Here is a 15,234-nt window from a genome sequence, read left to right on the forward strand (position 1 = left end):
TACCCACGTGTCCCAGGATCCATGTTAGCATCAGGATATTATATATACCGACATAGTTCAGCCTGGATTTACAGGACTCGACTACCCTTGAAGTGGTTGGGGGGCTGTCTAAGGCCGTGAGCGCAGCTTGGCTGTCGATGCAGACACATACTATAGATTTGCCTCTCCACCTGTTTTCCACAATAAAGTTAATCGCTTCTTGAACAGCACACACCTTCGCTTGAAAGACAGATGCATGCATTCCAAGAACAAAGTGCAGTTTTGTCCTGCTGGATTCCACGTAGACCCCAGAGCCGGAGCCGTGCTCGGTCCTGGAGTCATCCATGAAAATGCGAAAACAGTGTTTGCCGGGTTCATTTTCAGAGTTTGGACTTAACTGAGGCTCTGGAAGCACTACACTGTATCTCTTTTCCAGTACGACTCTTGATGGCATGGAGTCAAGGGGCATGGAGAGAATCGTTGGATCGAAGCCCATGCCTTCTCTGTTTTCCAGTGCCGGACAGGGGCCGTACCAGTTCCCATTGTGTTTGAGCCTGCATATGGCTTTCAAGGCCTCTCCTTGGATGAAAGCATCAAGTGGTAGTGGTGGTAGACCAATCAGAGCATCTAATGCCGGGTATGAAGTAGTCGGAAAAGCTCCGGTGCAACAGATGGCCACAGTGCGTTGTAGTCTCTATAAAGTCCTCCTGACTCCCACGAGAGAGAGTCTACTCATCCAGATCACTGATGCATAAGTCATAATAGGTCTTACCATAGCCGTGTAGATCCATAGGACCTTGCTAGGACAAAGCCCCCACGTTTTCCCAAAGACACCTTTGCGCTGCCGGGAAAGCTGTCAGTGCTTTGGATGTTTTTGTTTCAACGTGTGACTTCCAAAGAAGTTTACTATCGAGGATTACTCCAAGATATTTGATTTCTTTAGATAGCTGGATTGTGACTCCTTTTAGCTTAGGCAGAACGAGTCCATCAAGCGAGGACAATACCAGTTTTTGTGGGGTTTGCCGATAGCCCATTCGCGCAGCACCAAGTGTCAATCATATCCAGAGTTTTCTGCACTTTTCTACAGATGTCCATAAGCGAAGGGCCCGTTAACAAATAGGCAACGTCGTCCGCATTTGCTGGTGTACAGACTCCAGAATAATTTAAAGTGGTGAGTAGATGATCGATCACCGTGCACCAGAGCAATGGAGACAGAACACCACCGTGGGGGGCATCCTCTATTAATCACGGACGACACCAGCAGATCCTCCTCCGCCCGTATCGTGACGATTCTTTGGGCTAGCATTGAACGAATAGAATTCACCAGCACCCGGTCTACGCCAAGTCTACTGGGAGAGCTGCACATACTGTCGAAAGTGGCATTATCAAAAGCCTCCTCTATATCCAAAAAGATGCCCATAGCGTAATCCCTCCTGTCGATGGCTATTCTAGCAACAAGGTTTTGCAGTGTCAACTCGCAGGATTTCCCGCTTTGATAGGCATACTGAAATGGAGCGAATCCGCGACCTCTGACGCATATGCAACTCCACTAGCCATTCGAGACTTTTCAGCATGAAAGAGGTCATGCTGATAGGTCTAAAGCTTTGGGGGCTGATGTAGTAATCTCTCCCAAAATAGGTATGAAAGCGACCCTCACCATCCTCCACGAGCGTGGAGGCAGTGCCAGACACGCAGTGAAGATTTTCTTCAGGGCTGCAGTCACCCATTTTATCTTTATGCCTTCCTTCGGCATGGCAAGATGAATGCCATCTAGTCCGGGGGACTTGTAGCCGCCAAAAGATTCGATGGCAAATGGAATGGCGGTTTCATTCACCACAGATGTAGCAACATACCAGTCACGCCGAGAAGGTGTAGCAGCTCTGACAGCAGCCTCTTTCGTTAAGGACTGTTGCCGGCCAATGCTTATCTAATTGCCTGGAAAGTGAGAGTCCATCAGCAAACTGAATGCCTCACTTTGCTTCTCCGTGAAGGAGCCATCCGATTTCCTAAGTGACCCCAGCTTTGCGGTTGGATCACTTTTCAGGATCCTAACGAATTTCGCCGTATCACTCAGAGATTCAATACCGCCGCAGAATTCCCTACAAGAATCCCCTTCACATGACGGTATCTCTCCCAGTCCTCAGCAAGATTAGTCTTGAGGGCCCGGTTTAGAAGTTTTCTCGACTCACGCCTCAATGTTTGGAGCTCTCGATTCCACCACGGAACGGGAGTCCGATAAAGGCGAGGTCGAATTGGGCAGGCTGACGCAAAACATTCAACTAAGGCAGCGCTGAGTTTCTCAACTGCCACCTCAATCCCCTGTTCTTTCCGAAGTCTTGGTGGCGTCATGGATACTTTTTCTGGTAAGTGTAAATATATTAGTTTGGGGAAAAATAAATTCATTATTTTTGCGTAAAATCTTAGCGCAAATGGTTTCAACCTTTTTTATGGCCGATCTTTAGCTCCGGGGTGATGCTACGACTACTAACAAGCCGGTCAACTTCGTTTATTTCTGTGATTTTATCGACATCCATTTATAAATTTGGTGATTATCTCACGTGGACGTCCTAGTGGCTCGCTTTCAAACATAATCTACCATCTGTGTTTCATTTTTAGGTGCACAACATTTCATGGTTAACACCGACATTTCGTCTCAACATTCGTTTTAGCAAAACTACAAATTTGTTGTGCCATTCGTCTTTATAAAAAGCCTCCCGAAAGCACATTAGTAGGTACCAGAAACATTTTCAACCACATTTTCATCAATTAGCTTTAAGCAAAAGAAAAAATTGACGAAAACTGAAAAACAGTTAATGTGTTTTCTATGCTAGGTCGATTTCTTTTCAGCCCCACCTCGCAAGAATGCGTATAATTATGTTAAAACGTTAATACAATGACGATATAAAGTTCATACTCCTACAACCATGCATACTCGTACATACATACATACGCATGTGTGTAGATGTACATTTACATGGATTTTTTCACAATGTTTATGCAAACAATGAGTTTTATTTGAGGCTAACAGCCGATTTCGCTTCAATCCTTATCGCGAAAAGTTTCCCCATGCACACATAAATTATAAAACTATTTTTAGAATACAATAGAACCAGATTTTACTCTCTTATCAGCAACTGCCGTACAAATTCAAATAAAGCGATGTACAGTTCTTATTCCCCTTTATATTCCAACAATTCGATAATTAATTGAAGGGGAATAAATGTGACAAATGCCTCACAAAATATTATTTTCTTTTTGAAATTAATTGCAGTCACAAAAATTAATTACTCGGACAATGCGATAGGTAAAGGCGGTGTATTGAGTAATCCACCCAACGCGCAGAGTCATTATGCCACCTACATACTCGTATGTGTGCGTGTGTGTATGGAAGTATGCACATAAATACTTAAATAGGAGAGTGCATAAAATAATGCGTAGGAGTGTCAGCGGCAAAGTAAACAAAACAAAAATGTGTCGAAATTTTAAATGTGCAAATATTTTAATTATTTTATATGCACAACAGGGAAGGAAAAGGCTTTGGAAAAATGAAATGAAAAATAACAATTAAATTTAGTTGATTAGTTGGTGGTACAGTCAGCTTAGAGGGGGGGATCTGGTCTCCTTCATAATAATAATAATAATGACAATACATAATACTAATATTGGTGTGTATAGGTAAAATGGAATTTAAAATTACGATAACGGAATCCGAAGAATACAAAAAGAGCAGAAAAGAATTGAGGAAAGCTATAAGCCAAAGAAAAAAGACAAATGGGAAGAGCTACGAAACGATCTAAACAATAACCCATGGGGGTTGGGCTGCAAAATCGTTATGAAAAAGCTAGGGGCCAAACCCCCTGCTGCTGATATGGAAATCAAAATGGTAAGCAAAATAGCCGACACACACTTCGCAACACACTGTGCTGAGAGGGAAGAACTCGAGTATGAAACAACGGAACCTGTCCCATTATAAGAAGAACTTATGGATGCTGCAAAAGCAATCAAATACAATAAAGCGCCAGCACCTGATGGCATAGTTGCAGAAATATTTTTTGCTGCTAAAGATGTACAGTGTATCACTAAAGTAAGTATGCACCATGATTAACGGCCGAATATGTGAATTTATTTCCAAAATAATTCGACATATTTTTATCCAATGTATGTATGTAATTGCTATGCAGAATCCCTAACAAGAATATAAAAGACACGATGCCGACATATTGTTCCGTTATCTTGTCTGGCGTCATTACGTAGGAAACGGTAAAAATCATATAACAAAAGTATGTATGCAGTTCGCAGATTTGTGTATTTCGTTAGTCTTTATGTGATTTATTTGCGACAAAAACCATCAAATTTTTTTCGTTGTGTAAGCGCGAATTATTTTTAAAGTTATAAAGTGAATTCAAGCTAAAATTTTGGTCATTGCTCCTCGAGGCAAAGAACTTTCACAAGATATGAAGGATTTAATAATAAAATTGTACAAAGATAATAAAAGCCAACGCCAAATTGCAAAAGATGTTAATAAAAGCAACGCCACGGTACAAAAAATTATTGAAACATTTAAAAGAGAAGGTAATACCAAGAACCAACCAAGAACTAGTCGCCCGAAAATTTTCACGGAGCATGAACGCAGGATAATTGTACGAAAGGTACAGAAAAACCCCAAAACGAGTGCCCCTAAAATACAGGCTGAAATGGAAAAAGAAACTGGCAAGACTTCTAACCCCCAAACCATTCGTCGTGTTTTGTATACTGCTGGTTTCCATGATCGGAACATCCGTAAAAAGCCGTTTGTAAATAGTACTAACAGAAAGAAAAGACTTGAATTTGTAAAACTGCACGATACCAAAGACCAAAACTTTTGGAATACCGTTATTTTCTCTGACGAGAGTAAATTTAATATTTTTGGTTCCGACGGACGAGATAAAGTATGGAGAAAAGTAAATTCAGAGCTCGATCCTCAAAACATGACCGGCACAGTTAAATATGGTGGCGGTTCAATAATGGTGTGGGGTTGTATGGCGGCTTCTGGTTAGGAAATCTGGTTGTGATTGAAGGGATAATGGACAAAACTGTTTATCTCAACATTTTGAAGGATAATTTGAAGCAAAGTGCATTAAAATTGGGGCTTGAGCGATTATTTGTCTTCCAACAGGACAATGACCCCAAGCATACTGCTCTAGTTGGGAGAGAATGGCTGCTGTATAACACACCAAAGCAATTAAAAACACTACCTCAATCGCCAGATTTGAATGTCATTGAACATTTGTGGGAACATCTTGACAGACAAATAAGGAAACATAAAATAAATGGCAAAGATGACCCAAAGAAAGCACTTATGGAGGAATGGGGAAAGATTCCAACTTCTGTGACTCAGAACCTGGTAAACTCTATGTCATCGCGGTTAAAAGCTGTCAAAAAGAGTAAAGGCTATCCAACGAAATATTAACAGTTTATTATAATTTTAAAAATTTTTCTTGAATTCGGTTTTTGATTGAATGCATACTTATTTTTGTGATGTGATTTTAAGACTTTTTTCATATTAAGCCGATCTGGCTAAAACAAGAATTACTTTTATATAGGTTGGCCAAAAAGTCTTGCGGTATTTCCGTAAGCTTGTCATTGCAAGTGCGTAGTTCTAGTTGTATTCGTCGCATCGGTTCACGCTAGAGCTTTTTGGAAAGCTCTTTTCACGTGTTAACTCGTGTTTGATTAATTGTTGTTTGCTTTTAGTCGTTCGGTAGTTATAGCGTCGCAAACATGGAGCAAAATAGAGAGAAAATACGGCATATTTTACCGTACTACTACGATAAAGGCAAAAATGCATCTCATGCTGCCAATAAAATTTGTGCAGTTTATGGACCCGATACAGTTTCCATTTCCACCGCACAACGATGGTTTCAACGTTTTCGTTCTGGTGCAGAGGTGATCGAAGATGCGCCACTGTCCAGAAGGCCTGTCGTCGAAAATTGCGATAAAATCGCTGAATTGATCGAAAGAGACCGGCGTAGTAGCAGCCGTAACATCGGCCAAGAGCTGAGCAGGAGTCATCAAACCGTTATAAACCATTTGAAGAAGCTTGGATTCAAAAAGAAGCTCGATGTATGGGTGCCACACGACTTGATGCAAAAAAACATTTTTGCCCGTATGGATGCATGCGAATCGCTTCTGAATCGCAACAAAATCGACCCGTTTTTGAAGCGGATGGTGACTGGCGATGAAAAGTGGGTCACTTACGAATACGTGAAGCGCGAACGGTCATGGTCGAAAAGCGGTGAAGCTGCCCAGATGGTGGCCAAGCCTGGATTGACGGCCAGGAAGGTTCTTCTGTGTGTTTGGTGGGATTGGCAGGGAATAATCCACTATGAGCTGCTCCCCTATGGCCAAACGCTCAATTCGGACCTGTACTGCCAACAACTGGACCGCTTGAATGCAGCACTCATGCAGAAGAGGCCATCTTTGATCAACAGAGGCCGAATTGTCTTCCATCAGGACAACGCCAGGTCACACACATCTTTGGTGACGCGCCAGAAACTCCGGGAGCTCGGACGGGAGGTTCTTTTGCATCCACCGTATAGTCCGGATCTCGCACCAAGTGATTACCACCTACCTTAGGAGCCATCCAAGATGTAATAGCTAGCGTAGAACATGCCCAGGCAGGTAATCGATACTCCAAACGCTTAGTATTACTAGCCACACTGGATATTAGAAATGATTTCAACAGTTTAAGTTGGGACGACGTAATTGAAACTTTAAAGGTAAAATTCAAGATCCCGAATAATCTATTGAAGATTATTCGCAGCTATCTAAGCAATCGCGTGCTCTTATACGAAACGCGAGAAGGGTGTAAAACCAAACAAATAACAGCAAGTGCGGCCCAAGGATCTATACTCGGACCTGAACTCTGGAATATAAGCTACGATGAAACCCTAGAGATGCCTGAGGATGTGCATTTAGTAGGATACGCAGATAACATTGCAGCTGTAATAATCGCCCGAAACACTGACGAAGCCAAAAGGAAGTTAAATCAGTGATGTGATGAACCGAGTTCAGACATGGCTAGAAGACCATGGATTAAATCTGGCCATAGAGAAAACAGAGCTAATCCTTCTAACGAACAGACGTATCCCATTAGAAGTAGATATTCAAGTACTCGATGCCACTTTATCGACAAAAAAGAGTGGTCAAGTACCTAGGTACCAAAAACGGATCAGACTACACAATCCCCGACCTAAACTTCAAGAAAGGCTTTACGGTACGTTTTCCACCGAGAGCCGAGTGGAGCAAAGGAGAGGTGATTGGAAGATACGACGTCGAAATTTATACCGATGGTTCTAAGATGAACTGTGGTATGGGAGCTGGCTTCCATTCGGAGCCACTCAACCTATCTCAATCAATTCGTCTTCCTGATTATGCCACCGTGTTCCAGGTAGAACTCTTAGCGATCAGAGAAGCATGCAAATCCCTAGAACTCTACAAGGAAGTTGGTGCAAGAATAGCTATCTTCTCAGACAGTCAAGCAGCTATTAAGGCCTTAGACTCCAATTAAATTTCATCCAAACTGGGCCTACAGTGTAGAGAGGAGCTGAAACTGCTCAGCCATTGGCTTGAAATTACCCTGATATGGGTTCCCGGTCAGAGGAACATACGGGGCAATGAGATAGCGGATGAGCTAGCAAGAAAGGGCTCGACACTAGACATAGCAGAGGCGGTGGCAGTCTCCATCCCACTGAACACACTAAAAGCATCCATTGCTTCACACTATCATGCTTTAGCCGAAAGAAGATGGAAGCAAATACCTGCACAACAAAACAACAAAAAACACATGGCCGTCATACAAAATCCAAAGGACGAATGACCTGCTAGGATGTTCTCGGCCAAACATTTCACGCATCACTGCAACCCTTACAGGACATTGGAAAGTAGGGGATCATGCAGCTAGACTCAATCTACCCTTCAATCTTATCTGTAGAAGCTATCAAGCGGAAGGGGCGAAGGAAAGTCTTTTCCACTATTTATGTGAATTTCCGGGACTAGCCAGGGCACGACTCCGATCCTTCGGTAAGCCTTTCCTACAGCAAAGTAAGGAGATCTCAGACATCGAGATAAAGGATTTTCTGCTATACTTGGACCTCACTAAATGGATCTGACTTGGAAAAAAAACAAAAAAAAAAACATCATCATCACACGAGATAGTGGTAGTAAAACGGTGCTGGTCACTAATTAGGAGCATATTCAGCTCAGAAATGCTCAACCACCTCAACAACAACAACAACAACAACAACCTAGGAGTGCAATTAGACACAAGGCTAACCTACTGGGCGCATATAAACCATGCTGCCACAAGAGCTGCCAAAGTAAGCGGCATGTTAAGTAAGCTCATGGCAAACCTTGGAGGTCCAACGCAGAACAAGCGAAAACTTTTAATGGACACGACGAACTCGATTCTCTTATACGGATGCGAAATATGGGCAGATTCGCTAAGGGTGCAATGCCGGCGGAAAATTCTGCAATCTGTGCAACGCACCTGTTCTCTCAGAGTGGCTTCGTCATACAGAACAGTATTTGAAGCAGCGGTTTTAGTTATCAGCGAAACAATCCCTATTAGATATTCTAGCACAAGAGCGCAAGCGGAGATGGGGTGCAAAAATCACAGAAATCCCAGTACCACGCTTTTCCGATATTAGAGTTCAAACGCTCACACTTTGGCAGGCAAGATGGAACTCTGAACGATATGGTAGATGGATAGGGAGACTAATACCCGATCTAAAAAAGTGGGTAGAAAGAAAGCACGGCGAGGTTAACTATTACCTCACACAGTTTTTGTCCGGACAGGGGTCCTTTCGCAAGTATTTGTGGCGAATGGGGAAAGTGAACCAACCAAACTGCATATGTGGAGATACTGAGTATGATGATGCGGAGCACACCTTTTTTAAATGCGGGAGGTGGAACGTAGAGAGAACAGGTCTGCAACAATGCTATTGGTGTATTTACACCTGAAGAAATTATCGAGAAAATGATGATAGACGAAGAAAAATGGAATGCCGTCAAAAATTTTGTGGAAGATATTATCCGAAAAAAGAAGCGCCACCCTTGACGAAGGGTGAGTAAGTATGTGTCCTTCTTAGGTGGCCGTCTTGGCCCTCTACCTCGAAGCAATGCGGAAGCAGTCCCGGGGTGGAGGGAAAAATCCAAGAGAAGAGGAGGGATAGTAGGGACGGTTACTATATGGTGCGAAGGCATTTTTAACCCAACTCAAAAAAAAAAAAACACCAGTCTAACGGTTAGACGCGATAGAAGTGAAACCTTCCGTAAAACAAACTGAGAGAGAATGAGACGAAAGCAGCATTAGGGGCGGGATAATTATAGGTTCATTATAATATTGCTATAAAGTTCATATTTTATTTTCTTCATTTTATTATTATTCATCCTCAATGTTTTCAATTTCAACAAATGATACGAGTGGGGTATTATAGCTAAAATGCTTTGGTTTCGATGTTGTCAACACATCTTTGAAATACCGAGTCAATGGTTGTTTTTGATCGTGTTGTCGATTCAGTGCGATTGTTACACATTTTTAAATTGAATGTTGTATTGAGAACGTCAATTAAAGGAACCGCTGTGTCCAATGCAAAATTTACGTTAAAATCGCCACTTAAAATCATTGGAACTTTATTGTAATCTTTTCTAAGTATCCGCGATACTTCTGGTGTATACTTTATTAAATTTTGGTGAATGAATTCCGTGATGCTATTTATTGATATTTTTTTCTGTCGATATTCACGACACTTAAAAATGAAAATATTTACGAATATAAAAATACACACGCGGTTGTTATTATGAGCGTCCCCAGCAAAACCTGCGTGACCGAAACTCTACCACAATTACATTTTTTTGAATGTTACAAACACATATGCACGCAGGTTTTGCTGGGGCGTGACCGAAACTCTAACCCAATTACACATATGCACTCGTATTTGTTTGAAAATCGACTTTTTTTTTGGTTCTCCGTCACCTTTGGAAAATGTGTAAACAGTAAGCAAACTTTATTCATATATTTTTCCTCATTTTTGCATCAGTAAAATTAAACAAACGCCGTAGCCGAATGGGTTGGTGCGTGACTACTATTCAGAATTCACAGAGAGAACGTCAGTTCGAATCTCGGTGAAAACACCAAAATTAAGGAAAACTATTTTTCTAATAGCGCTCACCCCTCAGCAGGCAATGGCAAAACACCCAGTGTATTTCTGCCATGAAAAAAAGCTCCTCATAAACATATCATAAAATAAAATAAAATAACTGTATAAAAAAAATTTTTTTCTTGTGATTCGAACCAAGGATTTTGGATCGGAAGCTCACATTGCTAGCCGCTCGGCTATCGCGCCATGCTGTCGGCGCTGGCCTAAAAGTTATTTAGTTCGTCGCTACGTGTATATGTAATATTCGTAGCCAAGAGTGTCACTTTTTTCGTTTCACTTTTTCTCAAATCACTCCCAACGATTCTAAAGAAGTTTTTACTTCAAAAAATAAGTTCGTGCGTATTTTACCCATAATTTCACTTTTGTACGATTTTTGCATACAAAAAATTATTTCATTGATATATTGGGTGCCTTTAATCGCGGATAGAAGCACGTGTTGTTAAAAAACCAAATGGAATCTTCGAACGCGTATAAGCGGCATATTTTGTAATTTTTTTATAAAAGTGGTAAAAATGCAACAACTGCTGCTGCAGAAATAAACACTGTTCACGGAGAGGACACCGTGAGTGTAAGGACTGCGCAAAAGTTGTTTTCAAAATTCCAAAGTGGTAACTGCGACGTGGAGGATGCCCCGCGCGCTGGTCGTCCTGAAGTCTTTAACTCCGGCGCCTTGCTCGAACGCGTGGAAGCTGAGCCAAATTTGACGGTCGATATGATAGCTCAGAGGTTAAATTCATCGCATGGAACAGTTCACAGGCACCTGGTTCAGTTGGGAAAGGTTTCAAAGCTGGGAAAATGCGTTCCGCATAGACTTTCCGTCGCCAACCTTCAGCAGAGAGTGAATGTGTGTTCTCAGCTGCTGAAACGGCTTGAAAATGAAAGTTTTTTGAACCGCATCGTTACTGGTGATGAAAAATGGGTCCTTTGCAATAATCCTGTTCGCATGGTTAGATAAAGATGAAACACCAGAACCGACCCCTACAGATGGCCTTCACCCCAAGAAGATTCTCCTGTCTATTTGGTGGGATATGGCCGGTATTGTTTATTATGAACTTCTAGAACCAAACCAGACGATAACTGCTGATTATTATTCCCATCAGCTATCAAACCTGAATGAGGCATTTAACAAAAATCGACCGTCTTTAGTGAATAGACGCAAAGTTTTGTTTCACCACGACAACGCAAGACCTCATACCGCAAGGTAAACATTAGGCAAGCTGAACGAGCTCGGATGGGAGCTAATGCCGCATCCACCATACTCTCCGGATATTGCACCTTGTGATTATCACCTTTTCCGTAGACTTCAATCCCATATGAGTAACAAGAAGAGAATTACTCCTCAAAAGAAGCTATACAAAGGGATATCGAAGCGTATTTTGGCTCCAAGGACAAAAAATTGTTTGGGCAGGAAAAATTTGCCTAAACGTTGGGCAGACATTGTAAATAATGAAGGAAAATATATTATTGATTACTAAATACTTTAAACATCTTTTTAATTAATTTTAAAACCACCTTTAAAAAACGCACGAACTTATGGACTGACCTGATACTTTGCTCACTCAGCGCATAAAATTTAAAAGGTTGGTTCAATTAAAGAAATTAAACAAAGATGCCCTGATGTATTAAAAAAGAGAAACTCATAAGTTTAAGGTAGAACAAATTTCTAAAAATTATATTTTAAATATTGGCACAGCCTCTCTCAGTCCAAAGGATACCGTACAGAAAGTTTTAAGCACGCTTTTCTCAAGATGTATTTTTCACGACGGCCGAATTCACAAATCGGGGTAATACTTACCGATTGACTTGAAATTTTAGTTGCTTGATCACAATTATACTCTGTTTCTAGAGTAAAGGAATTTTTTTATACAAAATTTTCAATTTTTTGTCGCCGTTTTGTAAACGCGCCTGTTTTGAAAATACGATATACCGTTATATTCGAAAATTGTTTTTTTGTTTATGAGATGCGCAATAAATAAGCTATTTCAAATTCTTAAAAAAAAATAATAATAAAATATTCACTGATAAAAATTCTCTAAATATTAGAGAACGAGCGCACATTGGTTTTTAAGGCCGAACCGAATTGAGCCGACCTTCGGCTCATTTTAGCCAAAGCCGCACCGAAATCTAGTCGAACATTTCAAAAGGCCCAATAATTTTCGTAAAATTTCCTAATTTTTGAGACTTTGTGGTCCTGCAGGCATGCAAAATGCTTAGGAAACGTGGTAGCGGGGGATACTCGTATATTAACATTTTTTCCGATAGTCAAGGCGCTATCAAGGCGCTGGTGTCCATGGTGCAGACACAAACTAGTCCACTCCTGTATGGAGGAGATTAAATCTATTGGGTGTGCAGGTAACATTTCTCTGATCTGGGTTCCAGGACATAGAAACATAGAGAGAAATGAAATTGCTGATGAGCTTGCAAGGAAGGGGTCGACTGAATTGGTTTCAGTGATCTGCCAACCGATCAACAGCATCCGCCATCCTTTATTTCTCAGAAAAGCGCAGAAAAGATGGAGATCCATTTATTCATGTGCTATTTCGAAAACCCCTTGGCCCCATTACAATTTGCGAAGGACTCAGAAAGTTCTAGGGACTGCACACCATTTAATTTCCAAATTCGTAGCAGTGTTTACTGGTCACTGGGCGATCGGCTCACCCGCGGAAAAACTAGGTTTACCATTTAACCCCCATTGCAAAAACTATAGAGATTTTTCAGAGCAGAGGACTGTTGTGCACTTTCTTTGTAAATGTCCGGGTTTGGCAGCTAGACAATTGAGGTCACTGGGCGCTCCTTTCTTCGAGAGTCTGGGACAGTCATCATCATCGGTTCCTGTTTGGGGGCGTCCATAAATTACGTGAGGTGTTTTTTTCAATTTTCTGTACCTCCCTCCCCCCCTGATGAGATGTCGTGAAAGTTTATTCAACCCCCTCCTCCATCCCCAATCTCACGTGAGATTTTTCAAAATGTGGGTTTCTTATGTAAACGCGTTAGATTGTTATTGTAAAAAGAAAAAAAAATTGCTTCGTGCTTTTATTTACGACTAGTTAAGACTAGTAATCAATATTGCTGAGAGTTATAAGTGTAATAAAAATTTAACAATACGAGTAGAAGACTTAAATCGTAACTGCTGCGATTAAAAAAAGAATATACTCTAATTCAGTCCATGGAGAATCATGCGCGGTTTCAAGAGAAACTATTGGGACCAACATGCCCATATGATTTTCAGTAAAATCATCTGCTTCTTCAACTTCGTTCTGATCTAGCCACTCTAAGCCGTTGACGCTTGCGCACAGTAACTCATTAGCTCGTCTTTCCGTCAATCCGTGAAGGTCGCACTTTGCGGTACATACGCGCTTGCTTAGCTGGTGCAATGTGAGCTGCTCGCCTGTGCTCTGCAGCTCTTGTGATAGATGCGAAGTAAATACCGCGTATACTGCAGCATATTTTCTCTAAATCATCACGTATACTTGGGAAATAGAGATCATAAGGCGTGCTGATAAAGGCATTCAGCGGTTGAATCGGTAGGCGTATTAGAAATGGAGCAAATGACTTTCCGTCATGTTCTTTAAAGTCCGGAATTATCAAACGTCAATCAACCTAAGTGATAGGGTATGGATGTGGCAGAAAACGGTCGTGAAGAATCATATGCAGATCACTCCGGCGTGGGCTGCAGCAGTTCTGATCATCGCATTTCACAACCTAAACAAAAAAATGAAAAACAATTTCCCTTTGTAACTCTTAATAAAATTTTTTTGACATTTGCGCTCGTTAAAAAACTAAAAAAAAAAAATAAAATAGGTACGCATAAAAATTTGATATGAATCAACTGCAATGTACCTGGAGTAAATATTGGTCCTCTCTGTCCGTGTGTCGCTGCCACTCAGCTCGTACGCTCTTGTTCATCGAGTCGCGCGTTCGGCTGATAGTGGCGCGAAAAAAAACGACGGGCTACACTGTACCGTAAATTCAGATTAAGTTGAGCTATTTGGTATAAAACAAATATGGTGGTTTGACAGCAGTAATGTATAACGTCGAAGTATGAATGAAATTATTTTCTTTCGAACGAATTAGTGAATGATCTTAATCATACTACGATTACGCTTAAGATTAGATCTTAAGCATGTACAATCTGGATAATGGACCAAAATAGTAAAATTTTTTTTTGTTTCAATCAGAAAAGAAATTGCGTGATATTTGCCGAGACCGCCGCCTCTCTCCAACGTAAGATTAGATGAGATTTGACTCGACCCCCTCTCCCCTTAAAAATCTCACGTAATTTATGGACGCCCCCTTTCTTACACTGGAGAATAGGATATCAGTTAAATACCGCCATGTCATTTTATTTTTTGAAAAAAGCTTGATTTCGTTCCAAGTTTTTTCTGTCGTTTCAACTTCCTTCTGGACAGTTCTCCTTCAAGATATTTTTGGACGGCCAACCTTGTGAGCACCTTGTGGATTCCAATCCAGTGCTTGACGACATATTTCATTTGTGTCCTTGCGAAGCGTATGCTCAATCCATCTCCACTTTCGCAGTTTTATCATGTGAGCTACTGGCTACTTATGGTGTTGGGCCACCAGATCGTCAATATCCTGCGTAAACATTTGTTCACACAGCTTTGAATTTTTTTTCGATCCAATTATTTGTGAGCTAGGTTTCAGACCGGTACATGAGTACTGATGATATATTTGTTTTAAAGACCCCTAATTTTGTATGTACGCTGTGGATGCTCGAAGACCAGATAGTTCGGATCTGTGCATAGGCGCTGTTCGCTTTATTAATCCTGGTGAAAACGTCTAGTTTCGCAATGTTTTGAGCGGCAATGATACTACCCAAGTAGGTACAAGTGTCAACGTTCTCAATTTGATCACCATTTAAGAGGAACGGGCGGCTGCTAGTGGATCAAATTTTCATGGCTTTCGCTTTCTCTTGATTTATTTTTAGCCCTACATTCAATGAGGTTGATGACAGATCATCAATTTTGTTCTGCATGTCGGTGTGTTTGACGGAGAGAATGCATATATCATTAGCGTAGGCAAGGTCTTCGAGATGTTC

The 15,234-nt window shown here is 41.2% G+C and overlaps 1 protein-coding gene across 1 annotated transcript in view; it reads right to left on the reverse strand.

Moving 5' to 3' along the window:
- LOC129244961 (uncharacterized) overlaps positions 1-15,234 on the reverse strand; it is a 28,868-nt gene that overhangs the window by 2,962 nt on the left and 10,672 nt on the right. The window lies entirely within an intron of this gene.

This window comes from Anastrepha obliqua, chromosome 4, assembly GCF_027943255.1.
Source record: "Anastrepha obliqua isolate idAnaObli1 chromosome 4, idAnaObli1_1.0, whole genome shotgun sequence".
Lineage (NCBI taxonomy): Eukaryota > Metazoa > Arthropoda > Insecta > Diptera > Tephritidae > Anastrepha > Anastrepha obliqua.